The sequence below is a fragment of the Dermochelys coriacea genome, chromosome 3, assembly GCF_009764565.3.
Source record: "Dermochelys coriacea isolate rDerCor1 chromosome 3, rDerCor1.pri.v4, whole genome shotgun sequence".
NCBI lineage: Eukaryota > Metazoa > Chordata > Testudines > Dermochelyidae > Dermochelys > Dermochelys coriacea.
Window position 1 is genome coordinate 50298294 of NC_050070.1, and position 15240 is coordinate 50313533.

Here is a 15240-nt window from a genome sequence, read left to right on the forward strand (position 1 = left end):
GCACCCATGGAATAATCGGTGCTTAGGCATACATATACTCATGGTAGCTATCATTAAAGTAGCATGAGTATAAATATCAGGGTAGCATCGGTGGTGGGAGCAGATGCATGCCTTCTCCATGCAATACGCAAACATGCATGAAACTGATGAGTACATATTCAGCACAGCTAAGCTGTGCCTCTCTTGCTGCTATAGAATCATAGAAATATAGGACTGGAAGGAACCTCGACAGGTCATCTAGTCCAGTCCCCTTCTCTGAGGCAGGACTAAGTACTATCAAGACCATCCTTGACAGGTGTTTGTCTTAGACCATGACACAGATTCCACAGCCTCTTGTGGTAATTTGTTCCAGTACTTAACTATGCCTACAGTTAGGAAGTTTTTCCTATTGTCTTCCTTGCTGCAATTTAAGCCCATTACTCCTTGTTCTGTCCTCAATGGTTAAGCAGAACAATTTATTACCCTCCTCTTTATAACAACATTTTCTTTACTTGAAGACTGTTATCACGTCCACCCTCAGTCTTTTCTTCTCCAGACTAAATAAGCCCAATTTTTTTCAATCTTTCCTTGTAGGTCACATTTTCTAGACCTTTAATTATTTGTTTTGTTCTTCTCTGGACTTTCTCCAATCTGTGCTATCATGGCTACACTGCTATTTATAATCATGTTAGCTCAATGAGAGGTACCACAAGAATGTGTATGGAGCAGGGGAATCACATTCCTAGATCATAGTATAGATATAGCCTTAAACTAAGCTCCTTATACAGAGCAGAATACTTTTGTCTGCTTATCCATAAATTCTAGCAAAGTAAAAGTTTTACAAAGCTATTCACTGTGTTCTTACCCACTAGAGGTAATGGGATTTGACCTAGATTCTGGTCTTCAGCATAATGATTGATGCTCAGCTCATAGGCACCGACTTCATGCTCCGGGGCTGGAGCATCCACAGGGAAAAATTAGTGGGTGCTCTGCACCCACTGACAGCCAAGCTCCCCGGGTTGCCCCACCTCACCTCACCTCCTCCTGCCCTGAGTACACCATGTCCACACTCCTCTGCCTACCTCCCAGTGCTTGCCACTTCCAAACAGTGTAGCAAGCTCTGGGAGGGAGTGGGGAGGAGCAGGAACATGGCGTGCTCAGGGAAGGAGGTGGGGAAGAGGGGGGGCCAGGGTGGGGATTTGGGGAAGGAGTCGGAATAGGGGCAGGGAGGGGGTGGGGACTTTGAAGAAGGGGTTGGAATGGGAGCGAGAGGGGTGGGGCAGTGGTGGAGTCAGGGCAGGGCCGGGGCAGAGCAGGTTCGAGCACCCACCAGCGCCAGTAGAAGTCGGCACCTATGGCTCAGCTGTCCAGCTCTCCTCATGCTCTAATGACCTGTGTATCTAGTATTTATGAGCCCTTTTATGTCCATTCTCTGCCAAAGTCCCTATTTCTGCATACTGAGTGTCCCTGTTTCTGCATACTGAGACACTTATTAAGGTACTTTTGTTTTCTGAACTAGTGTCAAAATTGTGCCATCTACAGTACATGATTAAGAAAGTCAAGTTTTTCCTTCCCAGTCAATTCACCTACATCTCCTGAGACTCTGCAGCTTTTGATCATAGGCTTTGAGGGCTTTCTCTCACATGTATTACTGCTCACTTTTTTCTTGTCAAGAAAGCATCATCATCTTGCAGTTTACAGTCACGCACACAATCATCTTCTTGTCAGGTCCCTTGACTAGCATTACAAAAAGCTGCTTATCACAGAAATCCATCCTTTCCAAGAGTGCAGAATTCATGTTCTTCTGAGTCTTTGTAATATTTTCATGTGAATGGAGTGAATATATTGCTTAAGAAAGATGCCAGTTTGTCTGCCGTGCGCTCTATTTAACTGCAGATGAAGTACAGCACAGGCAATCTCACTGCAAGTTTCTCCAGACTTCCTTGTCAAAGTCTTTCCACCCTGACTCAGGGGCCACCCAGTAAGAAATGAGACATCAGTCTTCATGCTCATTTGGGTTTTGGACTTGCTATTGATACTGGCAACAAGATTACTAACTACAGCCCCAGTCCATCAGACACTTACATATGGCCTGACTTTACTCACATGTGTTCTATTGACTTCAATAGCAGTAATTACATATCTAATACTAAGCATGTGCAAAAGCATTTGCAAAAACACGGAGTATTATGGTGACATTTTGATGTGAATATCTGTCTGCAAGGAACTGGACTGATATCACCATGTCATTCCATATAAGCCATCAAGCAGCTAAAATAACAACATTTTTGTGGAAAATAAGAACTTTTGACTACTTGAAAGAAAAGAAAAGAAAAGAAAAGAAAAGAAAAGAAAAGAAAAGATGGAAAAATCGTAGTTGGGGATTTACATAAATTATGAAAAATCATAAACACTTCCAGTGGCTAGCAGCACTAGATAGCTCCATATAAAGGAGTAATGAAATGAGCTGATATGCCTTGTATTTATATTCCAGAAATCTTATGGCCATCAGCAGCAACTGTCTGATATCCAGGAGCTATTCTGACACTGTAATTAACACATGGACAATTAGGGTGACCAGACAGCAAGTGTAAAAAATCAGGACAGGGAGAGGGGAGGTAATAGGAGCCAATATAAGAAAAGACCAAAAAATCGGGACTGTCCCTATAAAATCGGGACATCTGGTCACCCTATTGACAATGTCGTTTTATATTCACTTCTAGATAATAATGATTTTCTTAAAGCGAGGGGAAACAAATTTAGCTTTTTAAAAATATATATCTTGTAAGCTGGAAAAATCTCTTCAGTTATATATTAACTTTATCTTAAATGAACATTCTTTAATAGTTTTAATTATTAAATGAATATTTAAGGCTATATTTTCAACCAGTCTCCCTATATGTGCCCATAGATTTCAGATAGAGCTGTTTGCATATTTCTGCTCAGATTGAATTCCATTTGCATATGCATAAGTTAAGCACACAAATGCATGTCTTAGTGAATGCAAAAGGATGCACTTGCAAATTTTGTAAGTGTATATATGAGGATTGCTGATAAATTTGGCCAATTGATTAGACTTCCATTCATACAATAAAAGTCATTTACTTTATGGGTCTTGTGGCAGTGTTGCCTATGCAAATCTTTTTTCTCTTTACATGATATTTTCAGAAAACACATTCATACTATCTATTTTCATACTGCTGAGGGAAGCAAAATGTTTGCAGAAAACTTTTGCTTTAGGGAAAAAGACAAATTATTTCTAGACTGCCTCACTGGTGTGCCACGAGAATACTAAGATACAGTTTTTGCAAGGGGAGGGGGAGGAAAAGCAACAGATTCGGGAAAGATGTCAAGGCTTCTGCTGTGAAAAAGAGAAGCACTATTCATACAGGGTGAAATTCACTCCTGAAATTCACTGACAGTGCAGTCCATGGTTGGCTACAGACATGTAGGAAAGGTTTATCAATGAGCTCCCAAATAATGGAATGAGCTGTGACTACATTTGGGTGCTGGGGGAACATTTTCTTTGACTCCTCCCACGACAAAGTACATTAATTACTTCTGTAATGTTCTTCTGCAAATAGGTTCTGAGAATGAAATGTGCATTAAATGTAATTGCTATCCTTTTTCAAACTGTGCACTCTGATGGGGAATTAGTGAGGGAAATTATATCACTTACCAGTACCCAAGGAACAGAGTCAAGTACCAGCCAAAATGGTGGTGGTGGTGTTTTGGAGAGATAAATGGAGATCAGAAGGGTCCTGTGAAATACAAATTTGAATAATTCACTTACATTAAAGAACTAGTTGCCCTGAAAAAACTTATATTTTGTTTTGGATACTTCTGAAATGTTATCAGCTCTTATGACCCACTCCTTCAAACCCCGACTCATCTGAGTATTCCTTACCAAAGTAAGGAGTCCCATTGAAGTACAGTGGCTGTGGGAAACAGAGCCATCAAAAGTATCTTCTTGCTTCAGAGTTTGTAGGCCTTAAATGGTAAGTTCCTATTTTATTTTAGGGGCAAAATAATAAATGTAAAGTATTTCAAAGCTTTTCTTGTGACAATGACTGAGAGTAAATTTGCTTTGTTTACAAACATTTGTGCCGAAATTGCCAAGCAGATTAAACTATTTATTTTTAATAAACATATTATTTACATGATGTTTGTAAACAGGTTCAGGTGGCTAGGCTGACAATCTTGTTGGTGCTGTCTCTGCAACTGGTCATGGAGAGTCCATCATGAAAGTCAATCTTGCAAGGCTTATCCTTTTTCATATGGAACAAGGTAAGATGATCCTCACATTGATGAATGCATCTGCATTGCTTAAATGACATTTATACAATACTCTTCTTGGCTGTAACAAGTAACAATCGATTCTTAACTCCTGAAAGGGAAGTTTGTTTGCAGTAAAATATGTGTAAGAGGACACTTTAAAAACTTCTGAACATATAGAGTTGTCTATTTACTCTTAACCATATTTCCTAAGCTTGACAAATGACACTGTATACAAAACTGAGAAGAATGTCGGATGCTTAAATAATCAGAATCATACGTATGTGCCTTCAGAAGCTTTCAGTATACAAATAATGATTTGGGGAAAAATATGCAAAGTATTTTGAGACCATTGATTAAATTCAGGAAATAGCATAATAAGTGTAGGAACACTAAGGGCTTGTCTACACTTACTGGGGGTTCGACATGTGGCAATCGATGCATCAGCGGTTGATTTAGCGGGTCGACCGCCGATCGCTCTCCCGTTGACTCCTGAACGAGAAGCGCAAGGGCAGTCGAAGTGAGAGCATCTCCAGTCGACATCGCGTAGTGTAGACCCCACGGTAAGTAGATCTAAGTACGTTGACTTCAGCTATGTTATTCATGTAGCTGATGTTGCGTAACTTAGATTGATCTCCCCCCTTACTGTAGACAAGCCTAAGTTGTAGTATCTTGTAAAAAAAAATAAAATAAAGGGAAGGGTAACCACCCTTCTGTATACAGTGCTATAAAATCCCTCCTGGCCAGAGGAAAAACCCTTTTACCTGTAAAGGGTTAAGAAGCTAAGATAACCTCACTGGCACCTGACCAAAATGACAATGAGGAGACAAGATACTTTCAAATCTGGAGTGGGGGGAAACAAAGGGTTTGTCTGTCTTTGATGCTTTTGCTGGGAACAGATCAGGAATGCAGACTCAGAACTTCTGTAAAGTTAGTAAGTAATCTAGCTAGAAATGCGTTAGATTTCCTTTTGTTTAATGGCTGGTAAAATACGCTGTGCTGAATGGAATGTATATTCCTGTTTTTGTGGGTTTTTTTTTGTAACTTAAGGTTTTGCCTAGAGGATTTTCTGTGCTTTGAATCTGATTACCCTGTAAGGTATTTACCATCTTGATTTTACAGAGGTGATTCTTTTACCTTTTCTTTAATTAAAATTTTTCTTTTAAGAACCTGATTGATTTTTCGTTGTTCTTAAGATCCAAGGGTTTGGGTCTGTGTTCACCTGTACAAATTGGTGAGGATTTTTATCAAGCCTTCCCCAGGAAAGGGGGTGTAGGGTTGGGGGATATTTGGGGGGAAGACGTCTCTAAGTGGTCTCTTTTGCTGTTCTTTGTTTAACATGCTTAGTGGAGACAGCATGGGGTTCAAGGACAAGGCAAAGTTTGTACCTTGGGGAAGTTTTTAACCTAAGCTGGTAAGAATAATCTTAGGGGGTCTTTCATGCAGGTCACCACATCTGTACCCTAGAGTTCAGAGTAGGGAAGGAACCTTGACAGCTACTATTTTACTTGGCTTGTTGTGCTGTATATGATCTCTAAAGTTAATATACAGCACTACTCTTGTCTATTGTATGTTTGGGGGCAATTTTGAAATGCAAATTCCAAAGGCCTCACTGAGATTCAGAATGATTATTAGGTTCACATTCACTTGAACAGGGATTGGAATTTTATTACAGTTATAGTAATTGGCATATTTTTATGGATTCATTTTTTAATTTGGCACCCACTCAGACTTCACTGCTCATGCGACAGTAGTAGCATGATGAATTACTGTAAGGTTTTTTTTATTCATTATTATTAAATTTAATTATTTTTGCTCATGTACCCAGATGTGAACAGTGTTAGTTTTCTAATCTAATAATACAGGCTGTTTTGAAAATATGTGCTGTCAATTAGAGGCATTTTATAATAGAAACGATAAAAAGAATCATTAATGAAAAGTAGTTTGCCTCCCTATGTACTGGCTTCAGTTAATCAAAGGTGCTTTGAAATTGAAATCATTAATTAACTTTGCCTGTTTTTGAACTGATCAAGCACTCTGAGAGCTGCTGAGAAACTGTGAAATGAAGTTTTTCTGAAAAAGAAAACAGCATTAATAGACTCTGTTTTTCCAAATGATAAATGTTATTCTCTCCTATCAATAGCATATTCCTTCAAGACTATTGCATTGTTTACCATATTTAAAAGTAAATAGGGAAGAGGATCCAATTTCAGGTGAATTCGAGCTGGGTATTTGCATTGCAGGAAAGCTGGTATTACAGCGGGGCGAATTTTTTTGGATTAATCTTTTTTGTTACCAAAGAAGGCAGATTTGGGTTGACCAAAACAGTCAGCAAATTGGGGTTGATTCTGGTGAACGGTTTTGGCCTGAACATTTTGTTTTTCTTCCCAGTATCAAAATGAACCATTTTTACATTATCAAAATGAACCATTTTGATTATTTGGGATAGATTTATGAGGAGATTAAGGGAACATTCACAAAACCACTGGTGATGATGCCAGCTTCATACCCAACAGGCAAGTGTTAGGGTGCTCACTTGAGATGCTTTGAATCACTGCTCTGGGACTTCAACATAGGTCTCCCCACTCCCAGGCGCATGCCTTAACCACCAGCCAATAGAGTTATTCTTGTGGCTATTCAATGACAATTGAAGTATTTTATACAAAGTGGAACTGCTTTGGCAGGAGAGACTGAGAGCAGCCCACTTCAGAATCGCCAATCTCCTGGTGGTTAAGGCACTCAGATGGTGGGGAGACTTGGGTACAAGTCCCTAACTCCAGACCAGTTTTGTGAATTTAATCCTTCATTTCCTTTGGCTGCAGGTGATCCAGGTTCAAATTCCTGCCCTGGAGTAGGGACTTGTGCCTGGATGTCTTGCATCCCAGGTGAGTGTCCTAACCATTGGGCTATTTGGTACAAAGGTTGGGGGGAGTGAGGGGGCATTACCACCTCCTCTTGCTTTATGCTCCTCTAGCCCTTTATTTCCTTTGTTTTTATTAAAAAAAAACCTGACACAAAATATTTAGTGTGAAACAAAACGTTTCATTTGAGCTGAAATGAAATTTTTCTAGCATTTTCAATTAACTGAGAATTCCAAAATATTTGGGATTCAATTTGACCTGACTTGTTGCTGATTTTTCAGAACTGCTGGTGGACCAAAAATTATTTGTTCACACATTTCTAGCTGGGCTAACCTCATGGTACTTCATTTATTTGTTAAAAAAAACATATTGTACATATTAAAAAAATAACCATCAATCCAATATATATACTTTTCTTGTTTCTCTATAACATTATAGACTAGCATATTAGATGGCTCTAATAAATCTAAAATAATTTAAAAGAAAGGCCCTTGAAAAAATAAAATATGTTATGGAATAGCCACATGACCTACCCCTGACAGGATGTTGTGAACAGATCTTTGCAAAGAGAGATTTCCTATCTACAACCCCCACCCCATGCAGGATTTACCACAGGACGGCATGACCTAGGTCAATAGCTGGTATTTGGTAGCTCTCCTTCTCATGCTGTATTCTCCAACCTTGAATTTGTTGGTAAGTAACTGGCAGCTGTATTATTTCTCCTTCATGGATTTTACTTCATTTAGATAAAACTCTGTGTCACTTCATCTTTATGAAGTGAGTTCCTCCTGAATGTGTTTTTATTTTCTCTTGGGGAATCTGTGCATACATTTTAAATGTCATGAGTTCTTGTTTTTAACGGCATTGTATAATCTTGTTTGCTTCTTTACAATATCAGTCTGAGAAGGAAAAAGTGGGTATATTCCTCCATTATGCTGTAAAATGTTTAATAAATTAAATTAGTGAAGACTCCTATTTACTAAAGAAATACACAGCTGGGTTAAAACAACCGGAGTCCTTTTTTTAATTCAAAAGGAAGGGAACTCACAAAGAAAAAGTATCTGTTATAAATGGATGTATGACAAAGTCTAGATATGTGTCAAATTACCTCTGGCAAATCATGTGATCATATAGAAGTAGTCAGAAAAATTGATCCCAGGGGACGCAATCATCCAGCCCTTACCAAGTAAGGAGTTTCTCATGGGCATGGCCTGCACAACTGGGTCCATGGTTAACAGTTGGAAATTACAGAGACCTTCATTTGGGGCCCAGACCTACAAGGTGCTGAGAGCCCTCAACTCCCATTGAAGGTAATGGGAGTTGACAGTGCTCAGCTGTTGTGACAAGGAAAATGTGCACCTTTTACTTTTCATAGCGTTCTAGAATGATAGCATTCTGCAAGGTCAGAGTTCTAGAGTACAAGATTTTAGATGCTTTTTGTAAAATACAAAAATTTGGACAAAATACTTTTGCATAATTTGTGTTCATTTTAACTGGCATTAGAGACACAAGGTAGGTGAGGTAATATCGTTTATTGGACCACCTTCTGTTGGCAAGAGAGACAAGCTTACGAGTTACACAGAGCTCCTCTTTTTCTTCTAATTGTCTCTCTAATATCCTCGCACCAGCATGGCTAAAACAACACTGCATTACTGCAGTATAATAGTAATAGCCATCACAAAGTAACAGTAACAGATGTTCTCTAAAAATTCCCAAGCATTTACTGTGACTGTTTGCATGGTCTCAGTGGGGAATAGTACTACAACTTTGCTGTATGTGGGTAAATCTACAGGTAATAAATATAACACTGTACATTCCTTTGGAGTCTTTCAAGCCAAATGACACTAGTCTTATGGAGCTATCCTCTAGAATTTAATTACATGATAATATTTATATATATTTTAACCATATGATAGAAAAAATTTTTTGTAAGAAGGTTTTTAAAAGTCCTATAAAAAGAATGTTATTAGCTATTTAATTCTATAGAATGTTAGAGCAATTTTTATATAATGCTATTACATTTCTATAGACTCCTATTGGTTTCAACCGTATTAAATTCTATAGGGCTTTTCCATAAAAATGTAAATTATTATAATTCTATATATAGATATAATGTGTTCATGTGTAACACATACAAACTTACACATATGTACATATATTATAGTTTTGAAATTATTTTAATTAACAAGAGCATATTTTTTACTGAAAGCCATCATCATCTTAGCTATGCTATTTTGAGCCATGTCTTTTTTCCCCCATTTTTCACATATGGTTTATCATTAGGATGACACGACAGCTCCAATTATATCAGCCTGTCACATTACACAACATAACTGATTGTGTTATGTCAAACCTGTCATACTGAATGAGACATGATTTGCTAATACAGTATAAAAGTTCCTAAATGGTTTTAACAAATATTTCCTACTATATTTAAACCCAAGAAAAATGAATAGCTGTAATTTTTATTTAATGACATAACTTAGCCCTCTCCAGATCTGCACACTACAAGATCCTCCATGTGTGGGTCTCTCCACTACTGTGCAAAAGTGGGAGAACAGCCACTGATAAGGCACCGACTCCTCAAATCTCCTCCAGATCCTGTGGAGCACTTTCTACAAGCTCTTGGTGTAGCCTTTATTTTTATTTAAAGTTAGTTTTAATATATTATGTTACACCATTGAGGGTTTCTCTCTGGCAGCTACAGTTTCGAGTTGAGTAGAGTTACCTCTGCTTATTTTAGATGTAGAGCTCATAGGAACACATGAAACCTTAGGCAAGTAACACGTACAATCAAAAGAGCAAGGTCCACTATCTGTTATCAATTTTATTAAAGTTACCAACAAAGTTCTGAATGTCACAGCATATACAACTCCTAAATATATCCATGAACCAGTATTAACTATAGAGATATTCACATCCTCCTAGATAGTGTTAAGGTCTGATGGGTCTCTCATTGATTGATCATCAGTAGAGGGATGATTCCTGCGGGAGTTTTCCCATAGGAAGCTTAATTGTCCCACTCTGAGTACCCCCTTTTTATAATGTGATTCTGTGTATATGTGCATTCTGCATGTTTGCATGAAAGTGTCAACTCTCTTTTTCCTTATTGGTGTCTCCTAGAAACCTGAGGGACTCCATTTCCTCAAGGTTGTGTATAGGTCCTGTTAGTCTCATTAACATTGATGTACAACCTGTATCCTGCGATTAAAACACATGTTAGAGACAGATGTGACTCTATGTCGCATTTTTTGTGATTTAAAAATAATCTTCCAGCTAATTTTTTGCAGCATTACCCCGTGGTACCTCTTTTCCCATAATCTTATAGCATCAGGTTATTCTTCAGTCACTTATGTCAGCATTTCTTATCTCCGAGGCCTAAAATAGCAAAGGTTAAAATCTTGCAGGCCTCAGCCTACAGGTCTTGTGTTTTAGCCTTCCTTATTTAGATAGCTAATACATAATTATTCCTTTTAAATACTGATCAATCTTATACTTCTATAATTCTGCAACTTAACTCTATTCCTGATTTTGTTACTGTTGAAACAATGTTACAACAGGCAGATTGACTAATGCCTGTATTGTAATTACACATAGCAAGCAATTGGTCAAATGATTAATTAACATGGTCCTCTCTGGAGCCGGGAGAGGAGGAGTAGAAATTAGGTGGCCATAGAAAATGCATCCTCATCTGCAGAGAATCCCAGGAAAAGATAGTATAATTCTCTGTATTATCACCTCTGTGGAGCCTACCCCTTACCAGAAGACTTGTGGTCTGCAGCAGTCAAGGAACTTGGCAAGAGGGGCTGGGGCTACAATTAGTGAAGAGGCACATGTCCTCCTGCAGATGTGCAAGAATCTTTCATGTTTAGGGGCATGCCTTCTGACAGACCTCTCTCCCCCTGATAGTATGATGTGATGTGAGGAGAGATCTACAAAGTAATATTTTCTCTCCCAGAGCCCCTTGCTATAGGTTTTATGAGGGGAGGGGACAAGCTGGATCATAAATAAGGAGAGAGAGAGAGAGAGAGAGAGAGCAGGTCGGGGGGAGACGGATTGACATTGGTGCATGCTAAAATTGATGCAAACAAGGAAAGCATCATAATCAAGAAGCTGGATATTCACAATTTACAATAATGAAATTCTTCTACAACAATAACTGGGAAGGATGTTAAAGAGTAACTGTTAATGTAAATCATATTTTAAGTCTTCAGGACTAGATAACTTGGGGAAGTTGCAGAGGACTAGAAGAAAGCACAGGTTGTACCAATATTTAAAAACAGCAAAGGGGATGACCTGTATAACTTAGTTCAGTTATCCTGACATTGATCCCAGGCAAAATCATAGAAAGCCTGATATAGGACGCAATCATTAAAGAATTAATGGATGGTAGAATAATTAAAGACAATAAATATGGTTTTGTGTAAAATAGGTCTTGTCAAGCAAACACATTATTGTTTTATGATGAGATTACAAGTTTGGCTGACAAAGATAACTGTGGACATAATATATTTACACTTCTATAGGGTATTTAGTACTGCATCAAATTCTGATTATGAAAAACCTACACAAAATCAATGTAGCACATTTTATATGGATTAAAAACTGATAAATATCAAAAACTAGGTGTAAATGTGGAGGAGTCATCCAATTAAGGCAGTACTGATAGGGTCCACAAGACTAAGGTCTTGGCCTAATGATAATCTTATATCTAGAAGAAATCATAAGATCATTGTTGGCAAATTTCAGAGTAGCAGCCGTGTTAGTCTGTATTCGCAAAAAGAAAAGGAGTACTTGTGGCACCTTAGAGACTAACAAATTTATTAGAGCATAAGCTTTCGTGAGCTACAGCTCACTTCATCGGATGCATTTGGTGGAAAAAACAGAGGAGAGATTTATATATACACACACACAGAGAACATGAAACAATGGGTTTATCATACACACTGTAAGGAGAGTGATCACTTAAGATAAGCCATCACCCACAGCAGGGGGGGGAAAGGAGGAAAACCTTCCATGGTGACAAGCAGGTAGGCTAATTCCAGCAGTTAACAAGAATATCAGAGGAACAGTGGGGGGTGGGGTGGGGGGGAGAAATACCATGGGGAAATAGTTTTACTTTGTGTAATGACTCATCCATTCCCAGTCTCTATTCAAGCCTAAGTTAATTGTATCCAGTTTGCAAATTAATTCCAATTCAGCAGTCTCTCCTTGGAGTCTGTTTTTGAAGCTTTTTTGTTGAAGTATAGCCACTCTTAGGTCTGTGATCGAGTGACCAGAGAGATTGAAGTGTTCTCCAACTGGTTTTTGAATGTTATAATTCTTGACGTCTGATTTGTGTCCATTCATTCTTTTACGTAGAGACTGTCCAGTTTGGCCAATGTACATGGCAGAGGGGCATTGCTGGCACATGATGGCATATATCACATTGGTAGATGCGCAGGTGAACGAGCCTCTGATAGTGTGGCTGATGTGATTAGGCCCTATGATGGTATCCCCTGAATAGATATGTGGACAGAGTTGGCAACGGGCTTTGTTGCAAGGATAGGTTCCTGGGTTAGTGGTTCTGTTGTGTGGTGTGTGGTTGCTGGTGAGTATTTGCTTCAGATTGGGGGGCTGTCTGTAAGCAAGGACTGGTCTATCTCCCAAGATCTGAGAGAGTGATGGCTCGTCCTTCAGGATAGGTTGTAGATCCTTGATGATGCGTTGGAGAGGTTTTAGTTGGGGGCTGAAGGTGATGGCTAGTGGCGTTCTGTTGTTTTCTTTTTTGGGCCTGTCCTCTAGTAGGTGACTTCTGGGTACTCTTCTGGCTCTGTCAATCTGAAAACTCGCACAGATACAGACAAACATCATCTTCCTCTCCAAATGCAAACAGATGGACATCATACCGAAAGGACTGAAGGTAAAAAATCCATTACAATCTACATACCACACAGACTATGCTGACAGCTTGTGCCACACACTCTCAAGGAAACTGCGGAACCACCTGATTAACATCCTCTACAGCAAACAGGGAAAGATTAAGAATGAGCTCTCAAAACTGGATACTCTCATAAAGAACCAACCTTCCACACAAACTTCCTCGTGGCTGGACTTTACAAAAACTAGACAAGCCATTTACAAAACACACTTTGATTCTCTACAAAAGAAAAAGGTCACTAAGCTATCTAAACTGCTATATGCCACAAGGGGCCACAACAATGGTTCCCGTAACCCACCGAGCAATATTGTTAATCTATCCAACTATACGCTTAGCCCAGCGGAAGAATCTGTCCTATCTCGGGGCCTCTCCTTTTGCCCCTCCACCCCCACGAACATGATACAGTTCTGTGGTGACCTAGAATCCTATTTTCGACGTCTCAGACTCAAGGAATATTTCCAACACACCTCTGACCAACATATTAACCCACAGAGACCTTCCTGCCAACACTACAAAAAGAAGGATTCTGGGTGGACTCCTCCTGAAGGTCGAAACAGCAGCCTGGATTTCTACATAGACTGCTTCCGCCGACGTGCACGAGCTGAAATTGTGGAAAAGCAGCATCGCTTACCCCATAACCTCAGCCATGCAGAACACAGTGCCATCCACAGCCTCAGAAACAACTCTGACATCATAATCAAAAAGGCTGACAAAGGAGGTGCTGTCGTCATCATGAATAGGTCGGAGTATGAACAAGAGGCTACTAGGCAGCTCTCCAACACCACTTTCTACAAGCCATTACCCTCTGATCCCACTGAGAGTTACCAAAAGAAACTACAGCATTTGCTCAAGAAACTCCCTGAAAAAGCACAAGAACAAATCCGCACAGACACACCCCTGGAGCCCCGACCTGGTGTATTCTATCTGCTACCCAAGATCCATAAACCTGGAAATCCTGGACACCCCATCATCTCAGGCATTGGCACCCTGAGAGCAGGATTGTCTGGCTATGTAGACTCCCTCCTCAGGCCCTTCGTTACCAGCACTCCCAGCTATCTTCGAGACACCGCCGATTTCCTGAGGAAACTACAGTCCATTGGTGATCTTCCTAAAAACACCATCCTAGCCACTATGGATGTAGAAGCCCTCTACACCAACATTCCACACAAAGATGGACTACAAGCCGTCAGGAACAGTATCCCCGATACTGTCACGGCTAACCTGGTGGCAGAACTTTGACTTTGTCCTGACCCATAACTATTTCACATTTGGTGACAATGTATACCTTCAAATCAGCGGCACTGCGATGGGTACCCGCATGGCCCCACAGTATGCCAACATTTTTATGGCTGACTTAGAACAACGCTTCCTCAGCTCTCGTCCCCTAATGCCCCTACTCTACTTGCGCTACATTGATGACATCTTCATCATCTGGACCCATGGAAAAGAAGCTCTTGAGGAATTCCACCATGATTTCAACAATTTCCATCCCACCATCAACCTCAGCCTGGACCAGTCCACACAAGAGATCCACTTCCTGGACACTACGGTGCTAATAAGCGATGGTCACATAAACACCACCCTATATCGGAAACCTACTGACCGCTATTCCTACCTACATGCCTCTAGCTTTCATCCAGATCATACCACTCGATCCATTGTCTACAGCCAAGCGCTAAGATATAACCGCATTTGCTCCAACCCCTCAGACAGAGACAAACACCTACAAGATCTCTATCATGCATTCCTACAACTACAATACCCACCTGCTGAAGTGAAGAAACAGATTGACAGAGCCAGAAGAGTACCCAGAAGTCACCTACTACAGGACAGGCCCAACAAAGAAAACAACAGAACGCCACTAGCCATCACCTTCAGCCCCCAACTAAAACCTCTCCAACGCATCATCAAGGATCTACAACCTATCCTGAAGGACGAGCCATCACTCTCTCAGATCTTGGGAGATAGACCAGTCCTTGCTTACAGACAGCCCCCCAATCTGAAGCAAATACTCACCAGCAACCACACACCACACAACAGAACCACTAACCCAGGAACCTATCCTTGCAACAAAGCCCGTTGCCAACTCTGTCCACATATCTATTCAGGGGATACCATCATAGGGCCTAATCACATCAGCCACACTATCAGAGGCTCGTTCACCTGCGCATCTACCAATGTGATATATGCCATCATGTGCCAGCA

The 15240-nt window shown here is 40.0% G+C and overlaps 1 long non-coding RNA gene across 1 annotated transcript in view; it reads left to right on the top strand.

Moving 5' to 3' along the window:
* LOC119852953 overlaps positions 1 to 15240 on the top strand; it is a 155627-nt gene that overhangs the window by 116705 nt on the left and 23682 nt on the right. Inside the window, exon 4 of the long non-coding RNA XR_006279816.1 lies at positions 4156 to 4266. This is a non-coding gene — a long non-coding RNA (uncharacterized LOC119852953). The remainder of the gene's footprint in view (positions 1 to 4155; positions 4267 to 15240) is intronic.